This window comes from Solanum stenotomum, chromosome 1 (genome assembly GCF_019186545.1).
Source record: "Solanum stenotomum isolate F172 chromosome 1, ASM1918654v1, whole genome shotgun sequence".
In the NCBI taxonomy this organism is placed as follows: Eukaryota; Viridiplantae; Streptophyta; class Magnoliopsida; order Solanales; family Solanaceae; genus Solanum; species Solanum stenotomum.
The window spans coordinates 60717236-60744587 of record NC_064282.1 but is presented as its reverse complement, the minus strand read 5'-3'; positions in this window follow the sequence as shown (position 1 = coordinate 60744587).

Below are 27352 nucleotides of genomic sequence, written 5' to 3'. Positions count from 1 at the left end.
CTTTTGAAAATATGATAATTGTATTCCCCATATTTGGACATTCTTAAAAATTAAAATCTGGTCAATTATTATTTATTACTTTAACATGTAAATAATATGTCAATTTATCATAATTTCTCTTTTCATGTGAACATAATTTAGAGGTCAAGCTACAATTTACTTAATCAAATTTTTAAAGTTGAACTTTAAGTATCTCATATGTGTTTACTTCACAATATTCACATTAGAGACACTATAACTTTTGGGCAAGTAAACTCGTATGATTTTTAGGTTGATTGTCACTACCCAGACCATCATGAGTGAGACCCACACTAACCGCCAGGTGGATAACCAATTACGTACCCCAATCAAAACCATCAATCATTTTTTAGAAGCAAATTTATTACATAGACACTAGGAAAATAGATTTTAAAACAATAACATGTCAAGTTCTTATAAACTCAATCAATTATAAAAAAATATTGTGGAATTAACTCCCTGGAATATGAAAGCCGTAGTACAAAAAACTCTAAAGTGTAATGACCTCGAGGTCATTTATATGTTTATTCCTCTTGTTCATCATTTAAAGCTTTCCTATAGCAACCACAAGTCATTTATGACTTGCTAAGGCTACTAGTTCGGTCATCTGGTCGATCATTTAGTTTTGATGTGAGTTTTAGTATTTTGGAGCTTTTGAACCTTGAATTGTCATTTTTTATTAGAAGTTCATGAAGATGACCTTAAAATTTAATTCTGACAATTACATCAACTCTCTGAAATGATCATTTTAGAATAGTAGCATAACTGACACTACTCCAGAGGCTGTCTGTATGAGTCTATGGGAAAACGTTTTAACTTTTAACTTAAGGCCTAAGTTTGACTTTAGTCACATTTTGAGTAAACAAGCTCAGATGATAATTTTTTAACCGTTGTTAGCTCCGAAATGTTGAGTTTGGTCTAGAACGACTATTTGTTAGGTCGCGGGGATTTTGAGACTTCTTGTGAATTTTAACTTAAAACAGAGTTTAGGGGTGGGACCCACTTTTTCCTAGAGATGACCTCGTATAGGAATATTGACTTCTCCATTGAGTCGAATATCAAATTTGGTAGGGTTGTATATATGTTTTATAATTATAGGGTTTTGAACGAATTCAGAGCACCCCGTTGGAGAATTTGGAACTTGCCAAACTAGCTTATATGCATTAGCTGGTGCGGGCTATTTTTGGTCTTCATAGTCACGGGCTGAGGATCGTACTAACGAAGACCACTGAAAGTATCTGTCGTGTTCGCGTGAGTCTCGTCCACATTCGTGAGCCTTTGCATTTGGGGTACCTATTCGTGTACGCGGGACCTGGACTCTACTTGCCTTCGTGTTTGCTAGAGATGCCTTTGCATTCATGGTGGCCAACTTACCAACGAGGCCGTGGTCACAAGCCTTGTCGTACGTGATTGCGATTAAGAGTCGTGTCCAGTATTTAAATAAGATATGGACATGAAGTCAACTTTGTTCTTAAATTGAATATACTATTCACTCATCTAAGCTACGATTAAAGTAACTCGATGTCCCACACATTTGTAATTTTCTAGGATACATGGTGTGTTGATTGAATTGAGTCGGTGAACCTCCACTTGAGGTAAATTTGGTTATAAAGTTGTTGCCTCAGCTTGGCTTTATTGTTCATTTATTGCTTGATTGTTGTTTCCAACGTTTTAGGCCTCGAATTGAGTTGACATTTGGGATAAAAATTTGAGGCATATTATAGGATCTCTTGATGGTGTCAATTCTAAAAATTCTAGCACAAATCCCACAATTCTCATTTGATTCTAAAATTGCTCCATCTCGGTTTTATGTGATTTTAGTGTCTGTATGACTATATTGATGTTGTGATCCTATTCTTAATAGCGTGGTAGAATTCAAAGGTCGTTCGGAAAGGATAAGCTTCAACCTTGTGATTTAGAGCGCGAACGATCGGCTTAATGGTGGGCTACAACTTCCTTTCTAAATAGGTTGAGCATGAATGTGTGAATTCATGAGGATTAGTGTGAATTGGGGGCAGGGACCAGAGACGAGAGTGAGCACTTGGCGTCACGGACGTGCTTGTTAGCACAACTTATTACTTGTGATGTCAAGGTTCTGGAAGGGATCTTTATGCATATAGTTTTGGGTTGCTCCTTTATGTTGACCTTGTTCAACTAGGGGTAATTGATACACATCTTAAGGGAACCATCTTTCTTCCTCACAAAAAAAACCAGAGCGCCCTAAGGTTAGACTTTTGGTCGGATGAAACCCTTATCAAGAAGATCTCTCAACTACTCTTTTAACTCAACTGGAGTCATTCTATATGAAGAAATGGATTGATTATCGAGAAGAATATCTATTTCGAAGTCTATTTCTCTCTTGGGAGGTACTCGAGGAAGATCATCAAGAAAGACCTCTGCAAAACTCACTCAAAACTGGAACTGACTGGATATGTGCATTGTCTCAAATCTTGAGTCATTAAATCGAACTAAGTGATAGATACACCCTTTAGAAAATAACTTTCTGGCCTTAAGGTATGAAATCAAATTACATGTCCTTCACTCTAAAACCTGCTCATTAAGAAATTGAAAGTTGACTACTCCAGTTCTGCAGTCAACTGAGGCATAACAAGCATGAACCCAATCCATAACTAGAATGACATCAAAGTCCACCATATCTAGCTCAAGTAAGTCGGCCATGGTGTCCTTTTGATAGACAGAGAAGGTACAACCACGATACACTCTTCCAGCTAGGATAGACTCACCCACATGTGTTGAAACACTAAAGGCCTCAAGAAGTTGTTCAAGAAAAACACTGAACCTCGTGGATACATAAGGAGTCAAAGAAGACAAACTTGTACTTGGATCAAGTAAGGTATCTATATCAATAGAAAATACTTTAAGAATACCAGTAGCAAGATATGGTAAGCTCTCCTAATCCTGGAAACTTGATATAGCATACAAACGATTTGAACCTCCACTTGTTCCTGAAGTAGCACCCTTTGGTGTAGTCCTACTCGGTGGGGCTGGCAAAGAACTTTCGGCCCTGCTTCTCCACTACCTGGTTCCGCATCAGGTATTCCCTAAACAAGTTACCCATCATTCAACACTAGTAACGTCCATCGGTACCAACACGACATTCTCCTGGCTGAAGCTTACTACACTTACCACAAAATGGGTTGCGAGTGAACACTTGTGCCACACTTCCCTGAGACTGAAAACCCTGAGCTCTAAAATTATGGAAATTTTGGTTCTTTCAATCATTCGTGTTCTTTGGTGCAGGCGCACTAGTTGACAATGGAATAGGCTCATATGACCTTTGCTGAAAGGATGACCAATTTACATTCCCGGTCTTCTCCTAGCAGGACTTATGATTTGTTGTCTTAGATCTCTTATTGCAGAACTCTTCCCTGTCTTTCAAATTGTGTTCCTCAACCTAATGTACATGAATCAGGAGCCTAGCTATGCCCATGTCCCATATTAATATAGCCGCCTTACCTATCTTACTCGTTAAGCGGGTAAGCCCAGACACAAACAAACTCATCATGCTCCTCATATTAGCCACCATCTCCAGAGCATAGCGTGATAGCTGAGTGAACATGAGTCTTTACTCTTGCACACTCATAGACTCCTTCTTCATATTAATAAACTCTCTTACTTTTGCTTTCCTTAGCTCCTGTGGAAGGAAACGCCCCAAGAAAACATCTTCAAGCACAACCCAACTCAAAGGTGGTGCACCCTCTGCCCTATTCTTCTTCCATTGATCATATTGTATCCTCACAACACCTTTGAGTTTTTATGAGGCTAACTCCTCACTCTTTGCATCAACAACACACTTGACCTCAAACACTTTTTGAACTTCTTCCTCAAAGTTCTCTGGATCCTCTGTGACCTTCGACCCTGTGAACTCTAAGGGGTTCATCCTCAAAAACTCACAGATTTTGGATGTATTAGCCACATCCTGACGACCCACTCCTTGTTTACCAGCCCGATTTTCCACAACCTGAGTCAACATCTAGATAACATTACTGAATTCTGCATTGGTGACATCTCCCTGAGGGGGTTGCACTTATGGTGCACTAGGAGCTTCTTGACCATGAGGATTAACGTTTTGTCCTAATAGGACATCCATGAACAACTCTTCATGGAGGCATGATCTAAAAAGACACGCGTAAGCACGAGTTAGAGAAAACTTTTATAGAGTTGAACTCTATCACACGAACAAGAGTGAGAAGAATGTGAAATGTTCCTAAATGTTGTGTCCTCCCAATTATAGATATGACGTGCTTCACACAGAAAAAGGACTCTACTAGATACGACTTCATAGACACCCTAGGACTCTTGAACTCTGTGCTGTGATACGAAGTTTAGCACACACGAACCTACACCCTCGACGTGACAGGCTCTCGAGAACTATTTATGATCCCCAAGCGAACCGTTGGCCTCGTTGACTACTTAGAAGAGGACTAACTCAAGTGAAAATAGGCTTAAAACATACATTTATCTCAACATAAACTCAATTGGAATGTCTAAAAATATTTAATTGCAATAATAATAATAATACTTTGCGAAATAGTGTTTAAAGGAAAGAAAGTACTGGGAAATTCCTTAACTCTAAGTTCTTTGAAACCTCTAATACTAGGAAATTCCTTACCTCTAACTTCTTTGAAACCTCTAATACTAGGATAGATGTCGAGACAAAAACCCACAATAATTCAACAATAGCATAAAAATAAATGTGAAATCCTCCAGAAAGAAACGAGGCTCACCAAAGCTATCTGAAGCGTAAAGTGATCTCAACGTAATGTTTGCTGATGATCTTGAACCCCTATAACTGCATCATAATAAGATGCAAGTCGAATGACATTAGTACATTTGAATGCATGAGTATGTAATATGGATGAATAAGACAATAACTGAACAGAGGGGCTAAAAACAACTCAACACTATATCAATACATGAATATGAAGTGAAAACCCTTTAACCTTTACAATAAGATATGCCAAAATTAATATACTTTACTTGTAGGGAGTTTCTCTAATTGAACCATTACTATGAGCCTATCAATGATACAATGTTTCACCCACGTTGCAAGAGCCATCTTATACTTTGTCGGGGTATATGATGATATTGTAACTATGGATCTATCTAGTAGGACTTCTCAGAGGTAGTGAGGATTCACACGAAGAATCAATGCTATTCTATCCTATGTTTGCTACGTAGTTTGTTTGGACTTTTTAGTTATAATAGACTCTTACCCAATTCGGTACTCGATACTACTCCAAAATAATAATAAATACCAATTATTATCAATTCACCCTTACAAAGAAATGGACTATTTCTTTACACGTCACTTTACTTTTCTGAAAAAAATTTCAGTATATCAACTATCCTCTTTCTCAACTATTTGACGGTACATATGAAAACATTTAATTCTCCTTTCAAGGATTCTGTTCAAAACTTGCATTAAGAACATATGCTTATGGACTTATATTTCAAGTCCAAGATCTAAATATAGAATTAAAGAAGTCTTGTACTTTATTGAAAATAGTGCTCTCTTTCAATATAATAATGATAACACTCAACACCTTTTAAGTTCCCTTAAACCCTTTTTCAAAATAATGCTTTTAACTTTCCTCTTATCTCACCTTATTTATGAACGTGCACTCAAACGTTTGATTAGGTTATGCAGGAACTTTCAAAGGTAAATGGAGTCTATATGAGCTAATACACAGAAGGGGAATGTGTCCACAACTTAAAGGAGCACACGTCAGGTGAAACAAAGAAAATAATCGGCACAATGACCCTTGGCTCACTACTGGCATAGGGCACTAGGCCCTAAACAGCTGAAGGCCACCCTTGGCTCCTTCGTGGTGTGCTTCCCCAGGCTCCTCCCCAAAATCCTTGATGAACTCAAGTTATATTGGGACCCCAAATTAGTTTGGATTTTGGAAATTTTCCCTTAACTCTGCTTATCTTTCAAACCCAAAATCAATACATGAGAAACTTTCATACAAGTCCTTCTGAAAAAATAACTTGAATAAATCAATAGGGTTTATGTGATACTAAGCATAAAAAATATTATAAGATTCTCAAAAACAAAGTAAATCAAAACCTCAACTATTGTAGAACTGAATTCAATACCAAGAACTATGACTGGATCTTTNACATGAGAAACTTTCATACAAGTCCTTCTGAAAAAATAACTTGAATAAATCAATAGGGTTTATGTGATACTAAGCATAAAAAATATTATAAGATTCTCAAAAACAAAGTAAATCAAAACCTCAACTATTATAGAACTGAATTCAATACCAAGAACTATGATTGGATCTTTCAGATGTGACAATTTTTTACTGAATTGAGAAGTTGGGTGTGAGGAAAAACTAGTCCAACACTATGAATAGCCTTACATACCTAGAAAGAACAAAGATTCTTTGTGAAATCGATGGAAACTTGAAGAATTCTTGAACCCTATCTTTTCTCCTCTTGGAACCTTGCTCTAATTCTTCTAAGTGTTAAAGAACGTGAAAAATGTTTTAACACTGTTTAGACCCTAATTGGGTGGGAAAATGTTGTTTAGCCCTAGAAGGGATGGGAAAAGACGAAACTATCTCTCTAAAAAAGGTTGAGGTGCCTTACAACAAGAGGCTTCACTACACCAGACATATCTTTTTACTCTGAATATGAAATGAAGCAAACTTGGTGGTGTTGGAAACAGTACTCAAAGACCTTTAATTTGGTAGGTAATGATCCACCGAATTATTTATCTTCTCAGAGATATGATTATTTGAAATTGACCTTAGACATAAAACTGATGGGTGACTTCTACGAACCCCTCTTTAGCCCCTTTTCAAAGTCCGAGGTGGTACATCTTTGAATAGAAATTTTTGTTTAAGCGAAAAATGGATACCCTAGTTACTTTTATTGAAAAAAAAGATTTACTTGCCTTAAAGTAGAAATAAGAATAGGTATTTTTAATAGAAACATTAAAGATCTTTCCAAAAAAAATATGAGTTATAGGTGACATATCCATGAATAGAAATGCAAACGATTAAAATGATTTTTTTTATATCAAGATGAAACTAAATAGAAACAATGCATTGAATTATTTTTTTATATGAAGATGAAACTAATCCATTGTTCAATAAACATGATTTCAATTGGACTTCGAAATTAAAGAGAAATATTGATGTTCTATCAGTTATAAAAAAATAACAATAAATGTGTGAGTAGTAATTAAAGAAATCTAGTGAGCTTTTCGAATGTATTTGTTAAGGGTGAGATCTTCATAATGTGAAAATCTTATAGCCAACTTCCTTTTATTTGCAAGGCTACAACCACTTTTTCTTTGTTGTCTTGAACATTCAATATTTTCATCGTCAATGAGAATATTTAAGCATGTCTGGAACAATCTCTTTTTCATCGATATTTCTTTGCATTATTTCGTGTACTTCATTTTGTGGATTGAACCCATCGTCTATGGAAGGAAGTCATATTGTCAAATTTATCAATGTTTCAACAAACATAGATGCTTACATTTGTAAATACAATGGACAACTAATACAAAAATAAGGCTCATGATTCTAAACATATGTCCTTAGTTAAATAGGATGAACTGCGACTATTTTTGTATAGCAACAAAAGTTATGTCACGAATATCTATTTTATTTTTATTGGTGTAATTTTTGTATAACTGTTATTATCTAATAGTTGCCTTAACATGAGTTACCTTGTTGTTGTGTATGTCATCCTAGTTCATCAGATTGTTCAACGCATCATTGAGAAATTTTTCAGTCTCACTCTTGTCATGATTGTGGAGTCCATTTCTTTTGTGTTTCTTTACTGAAGATTCTCTCTTCTATATTAAAGATTCTCTTTCTCTTTTCTTGGATTTCTTTTCTCCAACCCCAACCTTAAAATTTAATAAGAAAATCTTGGTAAAAATAATATAATTTTCGTGGTACCTTAACATGAGGATAACATTTACCATTGTGTAAGCAGGGGTTAGAGTGAAGTTCAAGATATGAAAATAATTTCTTGCAGAAATAATTCAAGCCAAGAGCACATACATAAGATCAAATGTGGTTTAAACCATTCTCATACCCCTAATATATTGGAAATGTTTCTTTTTGTAAGAAGTGATATTTAAAAAAGGTAATTTTTGAATGTAGTAAATTAATTTATGTTTGCTTAATCAATTTGAGAAGAATACTTTTATCAATAGAGCAATATTTAGTTCTCGGCTAAACCTTAAAAAAATAAGAAGCTATTATATCGTTTAATTCTGAAAATCTGTAACTACTATACTACACAAAAGTCCTTATTTTTTCTTAATATCTTGACAAATAATTCAAATCCATAAATAAGTACATTCGGTTTCCAGAAAGATAACCAAATCATCTATCATTATCAAAGAAAATCCATGCAATATAACAACTTACCATTGACTCTATTATTGCATTGGTTTCTTGTTGAACTTCTTCCTCCAAGTTTTCATAACCTTGGAAAATATGTCTTCTTACATCCCCAGAAGATCGACACATAGTGTGTTTCCTCTCATGGAAGTAAAACTGCAGTCAAAGAAGAATTTTCTTAATTTCCATATAGAAATTACATTAAAAAGTAATAAAAATGTAATATAAACAAAAAAATAATAATTAAAATCACAATAAAAATGTTAATAATTTTGAATTCATGCAAAACAAATGCTACCTTAATTGTTTTTGTTTAAAGGCAGAAGGAAAGAGAAAATGAATGACACTAAACTAGCATATGCTTGGAAATTACAATCACTAAACCCAATTGCCAAGTATGACATAATTTTTTTTATACATGTCGAAGGTACATCTAAAACATTCCTTCTATACAATAAATATAGATAGATAAATAAATAGATAAATATCAGTGTACTTTAGGAAAGTAGTAAGACTAGATATTCAGATAAAAGGAAAAATTATAAAGGAACATATATTACCGTTTCACATTTTCCATTTTGACGCTGTCTCCTTTTGGCTCTCCATCCATGTATCATGTCATAATATTTGCGATTAAGTCCGTAGGGATCAGTACCCTCGTCTTCATTCTATTATTTCAATCCATAATGAAATATTAAAATAATTAGGCCTCTCCATAATATAAACATCCTCTTTTTACAATATTTTACTATAAAAACCATATTTTTTAAAAATAATTCTTCGTGTTATGTTATATTATACATTTTAAAAAAAATTATTTTACTATAGTAATAATAATAAAATCTCAAGGCAAAGGAAGCTATTATAGAAATGTATAACAATATTAGTGTCTTTTACATTAAAAAATCTTAGTAATCAAATATACTAATTTTTTAGTTTAATGGTGTAAAGGTTCTTTACACCTTTAGAAGGGACAATAACGAAGTCAACAAATGTATTTGCAATGACTTTGGTACTAACTAGTAGTTTCTTCTTCCCAGCCAATTTTTGGGTTACTTTCGTTGTTCCAACATCATTCTACACATAAGAATATATGTTAAAGTTCTGTTACAATAAATGAAAAATTAAGAATCTATAGTTAAATTATTTTTAAATATATAAAAAGTATCATTTTTGGAAGAAAGAACTAAGAAATCAAGTTCACATCAAATGAAGTAAGGGAGAAAGATTTCTGCTTAACAAGAAACTAAGAGAATTGAATCGGGTGGTAGAATTAGTATAAAAAATTAATTGTGTCAATAACTAATTCTATTTGTTAATCTCCTGTATTCAAGATCGCAAAAAACAGAAATAGAAAAAAATGAAACTGACAGAAAATAAATAATCTGGGTCTACAGAACCCACTGTGATTCTTTAAGAAATTTAATCCCCTCAAGTACCCGAGGTTCTAGATTAATTCATCCCAAGATAAAAAATATTAACTATTAGAGAAGTAGTGGTACCTCAAACATCACTAATTTCAGCGAATGCAAGAATAGCAACAAGAGCATACACAGACTCAGCCGATCGACAATTTTATTTGTAAGAATTTGTATGCAGAAGAGAGAAAAATTTTCAATGTTTGAAAAAGGAGAAAAAAACCCTCTATTTATAGCCAATTACAACAAGGAATGCGTCTGTTCAGACAATGGTGTGAACACATCTGTTCAGACATGTCTATCCAGAACGTTGTGTCTTTTGGGAAAAATAATGTATGTTCAGAAGGAACAGATCCCTTTAGAACGACTTTACCATTACGCGCAAATTTTCAAATAAATATGTTATGTGAAATTAATTAACAATATGAATTAATTTATTAGAGAAAAATAATAATTAACGCAATTGATTAAATAAATTTTGTCCAAAAATATTATCAATCAATCATATCATTTGCCAAAGCCGAAGACCAAGCTGAGGCCGAGGTTGAGCAACGACGATGACGGTGCGAGGGGGCACCTTCTTCTTAATCCTTCAAGAGTTAAAGGAAGTGTTTCCTAATATAAGGACAACATTTTTCCTTTCTTCTACCAATATGGGAGAAATTACTTTCATTTTCAAATACTTTTCATTTGAAACAACTTTTCATTTTCCCTCCAAATTGGTTCCCCCACATTTCCCAATTTCTCATTCTTATTTCCCATTCACCTTGCTAAAACCGAACAATCCCCCACATGGATGGGGAATGACTATTGTTAAAACATATGCATGAAAACTTGTGTGTCTTATAAGTAAGGGTTAATCACATCTGTATAAGTAGGTTTCCCTGTGAACTTTTCGTAGTGAACATATATCTGATATAATCGGTCAATTGGTAGATTTGATATCTTTGAACTGTTAAGTTTTGGTGTATACCTAGAAAACATAAGTCACACAATCAACCCTTGAACTATTTTTGGTTCTCATTGTTTTGTTCGTTTCAGCCATGAACATGTCTTGGTTAATAAGTGCTTAGAGAATTGGCCTTACCGGATTCTCCTTGAAGCGGCTTACACTTCACACTTATATAGGTGGTTTCTAAATGTGTTATTCCATAGATACACTATTTGATATACCAACTTAGAAACCATTAAAAAGTCCTTATGCCTTTATCCTTGTTACTGAACATTGTCTCATCATGAGAATGGACCATATAATAATTTTTGACAATGTTGAACCGTCATCTATGACTTTGTTTTATCTCCTTGAACCTAGATCTTGGGATCTCCAGTCTTCTAGGTAGAGTTACCGCCACAATGGCTTTTTCACGGCCATAGTCCTATTTTCGTCGATTATCTCTCAACTCCCTCTCTAGTTAGGCCTTTTGTAAGTGGATCCGACACATTATCCTTTGACTTTACATAGTCAATTGTGATAATTCCACTAGAGAGTAGTTGTCTAACATAGTTGTGTCTTCATCGTATGTGATGAGACTTGCCGTTATACATAACGCTTCCAGCCCTTCCTATTGCAGCTTGACTATCGCAGTGTATGCATATAGGGGCCATTGGTTTGGGCCAAAACGGAATATCTTCTAAGAAATTCCGAAGCCATTCAGCTTCTTCACCTGCCTTGTCTAAGGCGATGAATTCAAACTCCATTGTAGAGCGAGCTATACATGTTTGTTTAGATGATTTCCAAGATATTGATCCTCCACTAATAGTGAAAACATATCCACTCGTGGATTTCATTTCAGTTGACCCAGTAATCCAATATGCATCACTATATCCTTGAACAACTGCTGGATATTTGTTGTAATGCAAAGCATAGTTTTGAGTGTCATCTAAGTACCCCAAAACCCTCTTCATTACCATCCAATGATTTTGATTAGGATTACTTGTGTTTCGACTCAGTTTACTTATAGCATAGGCTATGTCTAGTCGTGTACTGTTTATGACATACATCAAACTTCCTAATATTCTGGCATAATCCAATTGAGACTGACTTTCACATTTATGTTTAGCAAGATCAAGGTTCATATCAATTGGAGTCTTTGCCCTTTTGAAATTTAAGTACTTGAACTTTTCATGTACCTTTCAAATATAATAAGATTGAGACAATGCTAGACCGTGAGGAGTTTTATGAATCTTAATTCCTAATATTAAATCGGCAACTACTAGATCTTTCATATCAAACTTACTAGCAAGCATACACTTAGTAGCTTTTACATTAGCTATGTCCTTGCTCATTATCAACATGTCATCCACATATAGGCATACCATGACCTCCTGATTTCGAAAATCTTTAATGTAGACACATTTATTGCTCTTAAATCCATTTGCCAACATGGTTTGATCAAGGTTTTCATGCCATTGTTTCGGTGCTTGTTTTAGACCATAAAGTGACTTAACAAGTTTGCACACTTTTTTTTTATCAGGAACAACGAAGCTCTCAGGTTGTTCCATGTTTATCTCTTCCTCCAACCCTCTATTTAAGAAGGCGGTTTACACATCCATTTGATGGATTTCAAGACCGTATACTACAACTAGGGAAATTAACATCCGAATTGATGTGATCCTAGTAACTGGCAAGTATGTGTCAAAATAATTCAGACCTTCTTTTTGTCTATAGCCTTTGTCAACAAGTCTTGCTTTATATTTGTCAATAGTTCCATCATCTTTCATGTTCCTTTTGAAAATCCATCTCAAACCCGAGGGTTTTTTTCCTGGAGGAAGATCAACCAACTCCCAAGTGTGATTGTTTAAGATTGATTCAGTCTCACTATTGACAGCCTCCTTCCAAGAGGTTGAGTCGGTAGATAACATACCTTCCTTTAATGTTTGAGGCTCACTTTCAAGAAGGAATGTTAAAAAGTCAGATCCAAATGAAGTCGTTGTACTTTGACATTTACTACGCCTTGGACTCTTTTCATTAGGTACATTCTCTTTTGGTTCTTCTCGAGGTCGTTTAGACCCCCCACTAGTTGACTCAACTCTAGTTTTATAAGGATAGATATGTTCAAATAATTTAGCATTATATGATTCCATTACCGTACTGTCATGAATATCTGGTTGTTTGGAATTATGAACCAAAAATTGACATGACTTACTGTTTATGACATATCCAATGAATACACAACACACAGCCTTAGGTCCTATTTTGACCTTCTTAGGTATATGACCATGGACTTTTGCTAGATGCCCCCACTTTGAAATATTTCAAGTTGGGTTTTCTACCTTTCCATTTCTCATATGGAACAACACGTGTATTGCTGTGAGGCACTCTATTGAGTATTCGATTTGTTGTAAGGATAACTTACTTTATGGTAAACTTGAACTTTTTAGTAAGGCCTTCATAATTTCCTTTAAAGTTCGGTTTTTCCTTTCCGTAATTCCATTAGATTAAGGAGAGTAAGGAGCAGTAGTTTGATGGATGATTCCATTTTCCAAACATATTTCTGCAAATGGAGATTCATATTCTCCACCTCTATCACTTCTGGTCATTTTGATCGTTTTATCCAACGGATTACTTTAGTTTTATATTGCCTAAATTTATCTATTGATTCATCCTTACCATTTAGCAAATAGACATAACAATATCTAGTACAATCGTCAATAAAAGTTATGAAATACTTTTTTCCACCACATGATGATGTTGACTTCATATCAAAATGTCAGTGAGAATCAATTCTAAGGGATATGAATTCCTTTCAACAGATTTATAAGGATGCTTAACATACTTAGATTCAACGCAAACTTGACATTTTGATATATTGCACTCAAATTTAGGCAAAACATTTAAGTTACTCAGTTTTCGCAAGGTTTTGTTATTGATGTGTCCCAAACGGTCATGCCATAAACATTTTGACTCAAGCAAGTAAGAAGAAACAGAATCTTTATTCATATCAACTGCAATTACATTGAGTTTGAAGAGGCCCTCAGTGAGGTAACCTTTTCCTACATTAATCTCATTCTTACTTACTACAACCTTATCATAAGCAAATACACATTTGAATCCATTCTTGGTCAGAAATGGTATATAAACTAAGTTCTTTCACAATTTCGGAACATACAAGAACGGGTTCAAAGTCACCACCTTACCTAATGTCATCTTTAAGTGGACCTTGCTAGTTCCGTCCACATTTGCAGTAGCGGAGTTCGCCATAAACAACTTCTGTCTGCAGGTGCTTGAGTATATCTGTAACACCCCGTTATTTGAAAGAACTGGAATTAGAAAGAAACTATTTTTGGAAATAATTAAATTTGGAAAGTTTGGCATGTTATGCTAAGTATGAGTTTTGGGTCAAGTTCAAACGACCATAACTCTCAGTACATAATTAGTTAGGTGAGCTACAAGATATCAAATGAAAGGTCTTTGAATTATCTTTCCAACGCCACCAAGTATGCTAATTTTCAAGTTTGTATGAGGGAGATATGCTCGTTTGATGTTGGGCTGTTTGGATAAGAAAAGTCTACCGAATTTTAGAGGGGTATTTTGGTCTTTTTATTACCCAATTAAGTTATTTCGTTTTTAGTAATTTATTTGTGGTCTTAACTGATTTGGTTCAGTTTACGCATTCCAAATTAACGCTATGGCTTTCGGAGAACAGAAAAGAAGAAAAAAGAGGAGGACAGGTCAAGATTTCATCAAGTTCATAAAATTTCGCTATGGATTTTGCCAAGGGTTGATCCCGAAAGAGGTATGTTAGACCTTCATAGCGTTAGGTTCGTTCACCCACGCGCCGAACATATTTATTTCAGCAAAATTCGTTCTACAAAGTTGAAAGTTTGATGATCTTGAATCGTGTTCTTGAAATTTGGTTTCATTCTTGAGTTAAGATGAGACTGATTAGTTTTTGAGGAAATCGTGTCGATTTTAGAGTCCTGTTTGATTAGATTCTTGTGTACATGTATTGGGTATTTGAATCGAAAGAGAAATTGAGAAAAAGAATCAAATTTAGGCGAGTTGGGGTTAGAAAACGAAGAAAAAAAAGTCGAGCAGATTTTGGCACGCAAGTCTGCATCGCAGACTTGCTCCCCAGTGCAAAAAAATCCTCTCTGTGTCGCGGAAAGGACACGGACTCCACCGTATCAAAACTATTTTTGCAACCAACTATTAAAATGCATCTCTGCGTCGCGGACTTGCTCCCATATAATGTTTTCTTGACCATTTCTGCTGATTAACTATCTAGAAACACTCCTAATCATCATGATATCTTTCCTATCACCAATCATAACCTTGAATTCATAATTCATAATTCAAATTCAAGGTAGAGTTAAGAGTTAGGTCAAGAGATTTCTTAGAGTCTTTCAAAAGTCTTTTACAATCGTTTTAAACTTGTTTTAAAGACTTGAGCATTAAGTTGAGTAAGAGTAAGAGCGAAGTTCATTTCTTTAAAAGATTATATGGCAACTAAGTATTCGCAAGAGTAAAATGATTTCACATTTAAACNTGTATTGGGTATTTGAATCGAAAGAGAAATTGAGAAAAAGAATCAAATTTAGGTGAATTGGGGTTAGAAAACGAAGAAGAAAAAAGTCGAGCAGATTTTGGCACGCAAGTCTGCATCGTAGACTTGCTCCCCAGTGCAAAAAAATCCTCTCTGTGTCGCGGAAAGGACACAGACTCCACTGTATCAAAACTATTTTTGCAACCAACTATTAAAATGCATCTCCGCGTCGCGGACTTGCTCCCATATAATGTTTTCTTGACCATTTCTCCTGATTAACTATCTAGAAACACTCCTAATCATCACGATATCTTTCCTATCACCAATCATAACCTTGAATTCATAATTCAAATTCAAGGTAGAGTTAAGAGTCAGGTCAAGAGAGTTCTTAGAGTCTTTCAAAAGTCTTTTACAATCGTTTTAAACTTGTTTTAAAGACTTGAGCATTAAGTTGAGTAAGAGTAAGAGCGAAGTTCATTTCTTTAAAAGATTATATGGCAACTAAGTATTCGCAAGAGTAAAATGATTTCACATTTAAACAAGAGAGGAAAAACTGATTTCCAAAAGAGCTTTTGAGCTAGTTTTTGAGTAATAACTCAAACCCCATAAAGAGTTACGTTTTTAAACATATAAGCTGAGTATATTTTGGGAGTAGTATTGAGCACCGATATGGGGACGAGTTCATAATAACGCAAGTCTCCATAAACTATGTAGCCATCGTGGGTAGAAAGGGTCATACTCTTTAGATGATTCCTTAATGATTTTTATCATAGTCTAGTGGATCCACTTAGTTGAGGCGTTCTATATCCCGACAAATTATAGGACAGTTCTGGCAGAGTGGGTGAGACGATGTATCATCACATAGATCATAGTGATGGTTGTCGGTTACAGAAACTCCCACAGAACTATATTATATTTTATTATATAAATTGAGTTAATATTGTATATTTCAATACATTAAGTTGCTATTTATTGTTTAAATGGTTTATATAAACTGCATCTTTATTGTTGTTTATTTCTACATTGAGTTGAGTATCCATGAGTTGAGTAAAGTTGAGGTATGTTTCTTTTAGATTTCAGTTCAAGCTTATGTCATGTTTAGTTTTCCCCTCGCATACTCGTATATTCAATGTACTGGTTGATACGCTCAAATTACACCTTCCTAAAGAAGTATAAGCGATAGTTGTCAAATAAAGAACCCAACTTGTAGGTTGGGGTAGATCCCCGAGGAATACGGTTCAGACTTAAACTTAACTCACTATTATATTCGTTTAGTCAACTTATTTCTGAGACAAGTAATTAAAGGGGGGATTTGTGAAAAAAATAACTGATTGTTGTTTAAGTAACAAGTGAGCAAGATTCAAACTTCCAGTTATCAATATGAGAGAGAAACTAGGGTGTATGTGTTCCCCATAAGCTCTTAACGCGGTAATCTTAATAATAGTAATCCTTTCCTAGTGTTTTACATTCAAAGTTGGTAACATAGGTATCCCTAAGTGATTGGTCCTCCAAATAGGGAATTTCATCTTGCACCTTGGTCCGGCTACATGTGTATACTTTACTAACCCTACCTATACCTCAGATTAGACATCACATCAATGTATGGCTTAGTTTTCACCCTTGCACCAATTGGCATTAGACTATTAGAAAGTATCACAGTAAATCTTTGTTGATAGTTCTTTTTTTATTAACTACCTCCTTAGTTTGGCAAGTAGCAATAAGGAGAGTTCTAACGCGTGCACTCGTTAAAAGACTTTAAGCGAAAAAATTACCAATATATGCATAAACACAATTCAAGAATTACTTAATTATTATACATACTTTGTTAATTACCCATGGTTCCCACAACCCTAGTTGATTTAGCTACTCATGCTTGAAAGAACACAATTCATGTTTTGATTAGAAGAAACCCATAATCTTGAACTGAATTTCAAAGCCAAAATCTTATAAACCGAAATTCGGAAATCAAATTGCCAAAGTTTGCAAGTTAATTCCCAAAAAAAATATCAAGAACTAAAAGTAAACAATAATGTCTAACCTCCAAAAATGAGGTTTACGTACCCTATTTATAGAAAAACATTTCCTAAGCAAAAGGGAAACAAAATAAGGAAATAAACTTTTGGAACACGACTTTGATCGATGAATCGACCTACGGACCATGGGTCGACCTACGGTCCGTAGGTCCCCTCTGTTAGTCAACACTTAGAACTTTTTCCACAGAGGCTAGAACCTTCAACTCCCAATTCATCAATGAAGGATGTGCAGGACATACCGTAGGTTGACCTACGGTCAGTGGGTCCTATTTCGTGGCTTCATAATTAGTATTTTCATCAGGTATTGGAACTTCAACTCTCTGAACACTTTCTACGGATGTGCAGGACGGCCCATAGGTCGACCTACGATCCGTGGATTGCTTCGTAGTTCCACACTTGGTCAGACTTCCCTGATGCTCCCATCTACTCCTACCCATCGACGGACTGTCACAGGACCTATGGTCTGTAGATCCCTCCATGGGTGGCCACTTCTACAGAATTTCAGCTGTCATCTCACTCAAACGCGTCAAAGCCTATTTCCTGCAAACATAACAGATAAAACATTATTTCCAATACAAAATGGCTCTAGACACACAACTCATAATTGCAATGTATCAAAAATACCGTAAACTCACGGTATATCACTGATGACATTTGGCCTGGATCTTTTTATGATGCAGATACAGGTAACCAGGATCAACATCCACTTCGTTGATCCAGTTGAGCACTCCGAGTCAGTTGGTGAGCCTCCTTGCTTTTCGGTGGATCCCTTTTAACATTGTTTTAGAATTTTCAGTTGTTAGGATAATCTGGGGTCTTGTCTCGACATCCCTCATAGTTTTAGAGGCTTCATAGACATATAGCTATAGTTCTTTAGTCTTTTCATTTTAGTTGTTTTGTTATAAGACTTGGTTTGCCACTTTGGCTAGTTGAATGTTTATTCCTAAAACATTCTAAGTTATTTTGAGATAGTTGAGTAGAGTTGCATTTGATTTCTTTTATTAATGCTTAAAGTTTTCCACTGAGAGTCTAAACTAGCCAAGGGTTCTCTTGGGGCCAGCAATGGTTCTTAAGTACCAGTCCTGCCCAGGGTGTATGCTCGTGGCTTATGAGTTGGAGCTACCCTAAGAGTTAGCAGCGGTCCATCCGGTATTTCACATTTCTATGTTGAAGAAGTGTATGAGTGATCCTTCACTTATCATACCTACCAAAGATATTTGTATTAAGGATAGCCTATCTTATGAGGAGATCCCTGTTCAGATTCTAGATCGTCAAGTTCGCAAGTTGAGGACCAAGGAAGTAGCATCAGTCAAGGTTTTGTGGAGAAATCAGTTTGTTGAGGAAGCTGATAAGGACATGAAGAAGAGATACCCACATCTCTTTGAGTCTGGAGAAGTTCCAAATTGAAGTACTAATCCTTTTCTTGGCATTTGTTTTACGCTGGCTTGTTGTATTTATATTTTGCTTGTTGGGTGTTTGAGCTGGATGTAAGATGTTACACCCTTAGCCTACTGAGAGTAATATCATTCGAGGACGAATATTCCCAATGGGGAGATATTGTAACACCCCGCTATTTGAAAGAACTAGAATTAGAAAGAAACCATTTTTGGAAATAATTAAATTTGGAAATTTTGGCAAGTTATGCTAAGTATGAGTTTTGGATCTACTTTAAACGACCATAACTCTCAGTACATGATGATTTATGTGAGCTACAAGATATTAAATTAAAGGACATTGAATTATCTTTCCAATACCACCGAGTTTGCTAATTTTCGAGTTCATATGAGGGAGATATACCCGTTTGAAGTTGGGCTGTCTGGATAGGAAAAGCCAACCGAATTTTAGAGGGGTATTTTGGTCTTTACCTTACCCAATTAAGTTATTTCGTTTTTAGTAATTTATTTGGGATCTAAACTGATTTGGTTCAGTTTACGCATTCCAAATATACGCCAGGGCTTTGCGAGAAGAGAAAAGAAGAGAAAAGAGGAGAAAAGAGAAGAAAAGAGGAGGAAAGGTCAAGATTTCGTCAAGTTCCTAAGATTTCACTGTGAGTTTTGCCAAGGGTTGATTCCTAACGAGGTATGTGAGACTTTCATAGCATTGGGTTCGTTCACCACACGCCAATCATGTTTATTTCAGCAAAATTCATTCTATAAAGTTGAAAGTTTGATGATCTTGAATTATGTTCTTGAAATTGGCTTTCATTCTTGAGTTAAGATAAGATCGATGAGTTCTTGAGGAAATCGTGTCGATTTTAGAGTTCTGTTTGATTAGATTCTTGTGTACATGTATTGGGTACTGAATCTAAAGAGAAATGGAGAAAAAGGATCGAATTTAGGCGAATTGGGATTAGAAAACGAAGAAGGAAAAAGTCAAACAGATTTTGGCACGCAGGTCCGTGTCACAGACTTGCTCCCCCAGTACACAAAAATCCCCTCCGCGTTGCGGACTCCACTGTTTCAAAATTATTTTCGTGACCAAATATTAAAATGCATATCAGCGTCGCGGACTTGCTCTTTGACAGTGTTTTCTTGACCGTTTCTCATGGTTAACTATCTAGAAACACTCCTAATCATCACGCTATCTTTCCTATCACAAATCATAACCTTGAATTCATAATTCAAATTCAAGGTAGAGTAAAGAGTCAAGTCAATAGAGTTCTTAGAGTCTTTCAAAACACTTTTACAATCGTTTTAAACTTGTTTTAAAGACTTGAGCATTGAGTTGAGTAAGAGTAAGAGCGAAGTTCATTTCTTCAAAAGATTATATGGGAACTAAGTATTTCCAAGAGTAAAATGATTTCACATTTAAACAAGAGAGGAAACACCGATATACAAGAGAGCTTCTGAGCTAGTTTTTGAGTAATAATCTCAAACCCCAGAAAGATTTATGTTTTTAAACATATGAGCTGAGTATATTTTGGGAGTAGTATTGAGCACCAGAATCTATTCACCATTCTCTTGCATTTCCAACCAAGTAGCATTTTGAAAGCATTGCACAAAGATAGTCTATCTCGTCTTTGGATTCAGCCAAATTTGCTTGATCCCTCTTCTTGTCCTTCTTAGGACCCCGACATTCAATATATCTATGACCACATTTGCCGCAATTCAAGTAGTTTCCGTTCAATTTCTTCATAGGAGGATTGCTCTTTGCTCCAAATGCTTTCTTTATTTTCTTTCATTTTGTGGGATCTTCTTCAACAATATTTACTCTAGATATTCCTAAATTACCATGTGGCCTCTTTTCTATGGCGTTGTTATCCTTTTTTATTCTCAGCCTTGACATGAGATCTTCAACAATCATCTTCTTGCGTTTATGTTTTAAGTAGTTTTTGAAGTCCTTCAACAGCGGAGGTAACTTCTTAATAATGACCGCCAGTTGAAAAGCATGATTCACAATCAATCCTACATCAAAGATTATGTGAGTATTAAGAACAAACTTAATATGTTCAACATAGGCATTATATAAATTTATACCTTCAGCAAGGAGATGATGGATTATGACCTGCAATTCTTGAACTTCGGTGACGACAGTCTTACTGTATATCATCTTATAGTCCAAGAACTTTGCCACAATGAATTTTTTCATTCCATCATCCTCTATTTTGTACTTCTTTTCTAAAGCATCCCAGAGTTCCTTTGAGGTCTTGACACTAATGTACACATTCTACAGATCATCTTGCAGGCCACTCAGAATATAATTTTTACACAAAAAATCTGAATGCTTTCATGCTTCTGTTACCAAGAATCGTTCTTCGTCCGGAGTTTCATCCGACAGAATAGGAACGTTCTCACTAATGAACCTCTGCAAACTTAACATAGTCAGATAGAAGAACATCTTTTGCTGCCATCTCTTGAAGTCGACTCTAGAATACTTTGCAGGTTTCTTAGCCGGTGCAAGGGCACCAGTTGAACGATTGTGTGCAACCAATGTTGTTGTAGCACTCACTGTTCCAACATTTACTTGACTTAAATTTGTCGTTTTTCTGTCACAAATGGCAGACAATTTAGTATGTGAAATACTAGCAGTAAAGAATAAATCTTTATACAACCTATTTCTGATTTAATGATAAAGTTTTAATGTTCTTCTAATCATTAATCGAATGATTTTTTTTAAATTCAAACATAGTAGAAAATTAGAAAGGTTTTAATCTCCAGAAACCTCAAATATAGAAACCAAATTAAATTTCTTAAGCTTGTTAATCTCCTGTATTCAGGTTAGGAAAAAACAGAAACAAAAAAATATGAAACAGACAGAAAATAAATAATCTAAGTCCAAAGAACCCATTGTGTTCCTTAAGAAATTTAATCCCCTCAAGTACCCGAGGTTCTAGATTAATTCTTCCCAGAATAAAACAGATTAACTATGAGAGAAGTAGTGGTACCTCACCCTCTAAGTTAAAAGAAGTGTTTCCTAATATAAGGACAACCATTTTTCTTTATTCTATCAATATGGGAGAAATGACTTTTCATTTTCAAAGACTTTTCATTTGAAAGGACTTTTCATTTTCCCTCCAAATTGGTTCCCCCACATTTCCCAATTTCTCATTCATATTTCCCATTCACACCTTGCTAAAACCCAACACTATTTACACTTATAAATTATAATTTTTCTTTTTCATATGTAATAAACGAAACTAGAATTCTCCACCTCACTTTGACAATTATGTTTTAGAAAACCAGAAGACCTTCAAACGCAAACTATTCTCAATCATCTACAAAAAGAGACCATATTTATATGAAAAGTATACTATATACTTTTTGAATTTCTTCTTCTTATCAAATGAATATGAAAAAACATTAACCTCTCAATTAAGTCAATATTTAATGCTAGAAAATTCAAACCAATTAGTATTTCAGAAATCCGCCTAATGTTCTATCATACTAAATAGTTGACTAACTATGTGAAATATATCGATAATTTTTTTATAAAAATTGATGAGAAAATCAACAATAATAAATATTAATATTTAAATTTATATTTAAATAATTTATAAATAGGCCAATTTGAGAAAACTTCACAAATGTTAAAATAGTAGTTAATTAGATTATCTATTTGATTCTTTTAATTTTGCATTAGTATAAAAATTGATTCTATGATATATATCGAGAAGGGAATGAACAATTTTTATATGATTACAAATTAAAATTCTTGACTTCAAATTAATATAAATTTAGGTGAAAAGACATGACATACCCTTCAACTTTGCGAGTTAAAGTTGTTACACCTCTCGTTAAAAAAATGGCTTACATATATCCCTACCTTTAAAAAAATGAGCAGATATACCCTTTTCGGCTGAAGTAACAAAAAATAAAAAATTCCTAAATTTATAGTAAACTAAAGTATATAGAGGGGTATATTTGATCCTTTCTCGCAAAGTTAAAGGGTATATCTAATCTAGTACACAACTTAAATATATAGAGGGGTATATTTGATCCTTTCTCGCAAAGTTAAAGGGTATATCTAATCTAGTACACAACTTAAATATATATATATATATATATGCCCCTAAATTATTTAGTAAACCTAGAAAGAATATCATAAAAAATTTAAAGCACCAGACATGAGAAAAAATTAGGAATAAAGTTGTAAAAATCTTACTTTTATTGGATGACTTGATATTGGAGTGGGTGCTAGTATAAATTTTGTGTTATAGAGTTGGTTTTTTAAAACCTCTAAATGAAACATATTATTTTAAATAATATAATAAAGAAAAAAAGGTAAAAAAAACTTCTCTCTTTTGTATTAACTCTCTAATTTTGACTTATATAAATAAATGAAATGGAATAAAGAGTATTTTCACAAATTTCATAATTTCTTTTGCTTTCTGAAATTGTTCATACTAGAGGTTTTAGCGATTAGCAATGATAAAGAAACAATCAGGTCAAAAAAAGTATTAACAAAAACATAATAATTGGTGAACAATTTTTATAAATCATAATACGAACGTTTGAATTTTCCAATAAAACAAATATCAAAAACCTTAATCAAATATTGCTCAAATGATTCATCCATCTCAAGTAACAAATAAAAAATATTGAGAGATTAAACTTTGTTAGAAGATGCCATTCCGCAATTTGAATGCGAGTTAAGAAGAAATTCGGCTTGAGTGATGGAATGCTGAGGTGTATATATAGAAAACTAAATTAACAAAAGGGAAAATATTATTGAATATAGATGATGTTAATATGATCATTAATGTTGAATTTTCTCTTTTGAAAATATGATAACTTTATTCCCCATATTTGGACATTTTTAAAAATTAAAATCTAGTCAATTATTATTTATTACTTTAGCATGTAGATAATATGACAATTTCTCATAATTTCTCTTTTCATGTGAACATATTTTAGAGGTCAAGCAATTTACTTCTTGTCCATTTTTGTGATTAGTAATAATCAAAATTTTAAATTTGAACTTTAAGTATCTCATATGTGCTTACTTCACAATATTCACATTAGAGATACTATAACTTTTGGGCATGTAAACTCGTATAATTTTTAGGTTGATTGTCACATGCCAAACCGTCATAACTGAGACCCACAGTAGCCGTCGGGTGGATAACCAATTACGTACCCCAATCAAACCCATCAATCATTTTTTTACAAGCAAAGTCATTAAATAAATACTAGGAAAATATGAAAGCCATTGTGGAATTAACTCCCTGGAAAATGAAAGCCATAGTACAAAAACACTAAAGTGTAATGACCTCCGGGTCATTTATGTGTTTACGCCTCTTGTTCATCATTTAGAGCTTTCATATAGCAGCCACAAGTCATCGTTTATGACTGGCTGAGACTGACAGTTTGGTCATCTGGTCATTCTTTTAGTTTTTATGTGAGTTTTAGTATTTTGGAGCTTTTGAACCTTGAACAATCACTTTTTATCAGGACTTCAAGAAGATGACCTTAAAATCTAATTTTGACAATTACATTAGCTTTGAATGGGTCATTTTAGAATAGTAGCATAAACGAAACTACTCCCGAGGCTGTCTGTATGAATCTACACAAAAGCGTTTTAACTTTTAACTTAAGGCGTAAGTTTGACTTTGGTCAACATTCGCAGTAAACAAGCTCAGATGAGATTTATGTCACCGTTGTTAGTTCCAAAATGTTGAGTTTGGTCTAGAACAACTGTTTTTTAGGTCCCGGGGCTTCTGGGACAATTCTGAGCCTTCTTGTGAATTTCACTTAAAACAAAGTTTTGGGGTGGGACTTACTTTTCCTAGAGATGACCTTTTATAGGAATATTTGTTGCGCCGTTGAGTCTAGAATATCAAATTTGGTAGGGTTGCATATATATTTTGCAATTATAGGGTTCTGAATGAATTCAGAGCACCCCGTTAGAGAATTTGGAACTTGCCAAACTATCTCATATACATTAGTTGTTATGGGCTATTTTTGGTCTTCGTAGTCACGCTCTGAGGATCGTGTTCGCGAAGACCACTGGGAGTATATATCTCGTTTCTGTAAGTCTCATCTGCATTCCTGAGCAGTTGCGTTTGCGGGGACCCGTTCATGTTCGCGGTACCTTGACTCTGCTTCCCTTCATGTTCGCTATAGCTCCCTTTTCATTCATGGTGGCCAACTTACCGACAAGGCCGCGGTCGCGGGCCTTGGCCTACGTGATTGTGATGAAGAGTCATGCCAGTATTTAAATAAGATATGGACATGAAGGCAACTTTGTTCTTAAATTGAATTTACGATTTCTCACTCATCCGAGCTTCAATTTAAGTAATTTGATGCTCCAGAGATGTGTAATTTTCAAGGATACGTAGTGGGTTGATTGAATTGAGTTAGTGAACCTTCGCTTGAGGTAACTTTGGTGCTAAATCTATTGCCTTACCTTGTCTTTATTGTTAATTTATTTCTTGATTGTTGTTGCCGCTGTTTTAGGCCTCGAATTGTGTTCAATTTTGGTACACAAATTCTAGGCATATTATAAGACCTCTTGATAGAGTAAATTGGGAAAATTCCAGCACTGATCCCATAATTCATGTTTGAATTTAGAATTGGTCCATCCCCATTTGATGTGATTTTAGTGTCTATACAACTTTATTGATGTTGTGATCATATTCTTGATAGTGTTGTAGCATTCAGAGGTCGTTCGATAAGGATAAGCTCCGGCCTTGTGTTTGGAGCGTGCACGATAGACTTACTGGTAGGCTATGACTTCTTTTCTAACTAGATTGAGCATGAATGTGTGAATTCATGAGGATTAGTGTGAATTGGGGGGGGGGGGGACCAGAGACAAGAATGAGCACTTGGCGTCTTGGAAAGGCTTGTGATCTCCTTATAGACCTTTTAAAGCTCATCTTTTTATTTTTGAGACAACTTTGTTTTGGTCCACTTTTGGGACTTCTAATCCTTTGTTAGCACAACTTTGTACTTGTGTCTTCAAGGTTCTGGGAGGGATCTTTATACATATAGTTTTTGTTTGCTTCTTTATGGTGACCTTTTTCTATTGGCGGTAACTGATACACATCCTAAGGGGAACCATCTTTCTTCCTCACTAATAAGACTAGATCACCCCAAGGTTAGACACATGGTTGGATGAAACCCTTATCAGAAGATCTCTCAAATGCTCTTTTAAATCTTTTAACTTAGCTGGAGCCATATTCTATATGAAGAAATGGATTGAGTATCAAGAAGAATATCTATTTCGAAGTCAATTTTTTTATCAGGAGGGACTTTAGGAAGATCATCTGAAAAGACCTTTGGAAACTCACTCAAAACTGGAACTAACTGGACAGGTGGTGTCTCAACACTAGAGTCATTAACTCGAACTAAGTGATAGATGGACCCTATAGAAAATAACTTTTTGGCCTTAAGGTATGAAATGAAATGACCCTTAGGCACTACTGAACTAATCCTCCACTCTAAAACCTGCTCATTAGGAAACTGAAACTTGACTAATCAAGTTCTACAATCAACTGAGGCATAATAAGCATGAACCCAGTCCCTAACTAGAATGACATCAAAGTCCACCATATCTAGCTCAACTAATTCTGTCATGGTGTCCTTGTGATAGACATAGATGGTACAATCACGATAGACTTCCAACTAGGATAGACTCGCCGACATATGTATAAACACTAAAGGGCACAAGAAGTTATTCAAGAAAAAACCAATAGACAAACTCGCAATTGAATCAAGTAAGGTATATACATCAATAGAAAATACTTTAAGACTACTAGTGACAACATTTGGTGAGCTCTCTTGATCCTGGAAACTTGATATAGCATACAGACGGTTTGAGCCTCTGTTTGTTCCTAAATTAGCACCCTTTGGTGTAGTCCTACCTGGTGGGGGTGCCGAAGAAGCTTGGGCCCTTCTGCCCCGCTACATGGTTCTGCATCAAGTATTCCTTAGAAAAGTGACCCGTCATTCCACTCTTGTAACAACCATCGATACCAACACGACATTTTACCAGCTGAAGCTTATCACACTTAACACAAACTGGGTTACGAGTGAACCGTTGTGCCACACTGCCCTGCGACTGAGAACCCGGAGCTTTGAAATTCTAGGAGTTTTAGTTCCGGTAAACATTCCGTTTCTTTGGTGTAGGCTTACTAGCTCACGATGGACTAGCTAGGGATGGCAAGGGGACGGGGATTGGGGGACGGGACGGGACATGGGACCAATTGGCCAGGATTTTGCGGGGACCGGGATTGGGGGGATAAAAATTCGTCCCATCCCGTCCTACTATATATACGGGATGGGACGGGGTTTGGCGGGACGGGACGTGGGATTTTTTTTTTATGTTTATTTATTATGTATTAAAATTATATGTTATTGAATAGCATTTTTAGTTTATTTAGTTTTCAATAACATTTTTAGCTAATAAAAAATGCTTAAGTTTTCAAATTTCAAATTTTAAATTTCAAGTTTCAAGTTTCAAGTTTCAAATTTGAGAAGTTCAAATTTATATTTTAAATATTTTAAAAGAATTTAACTTGAAATTTCAAATGTCAAATTTCAATTTTTAAATTAAGTATTTTA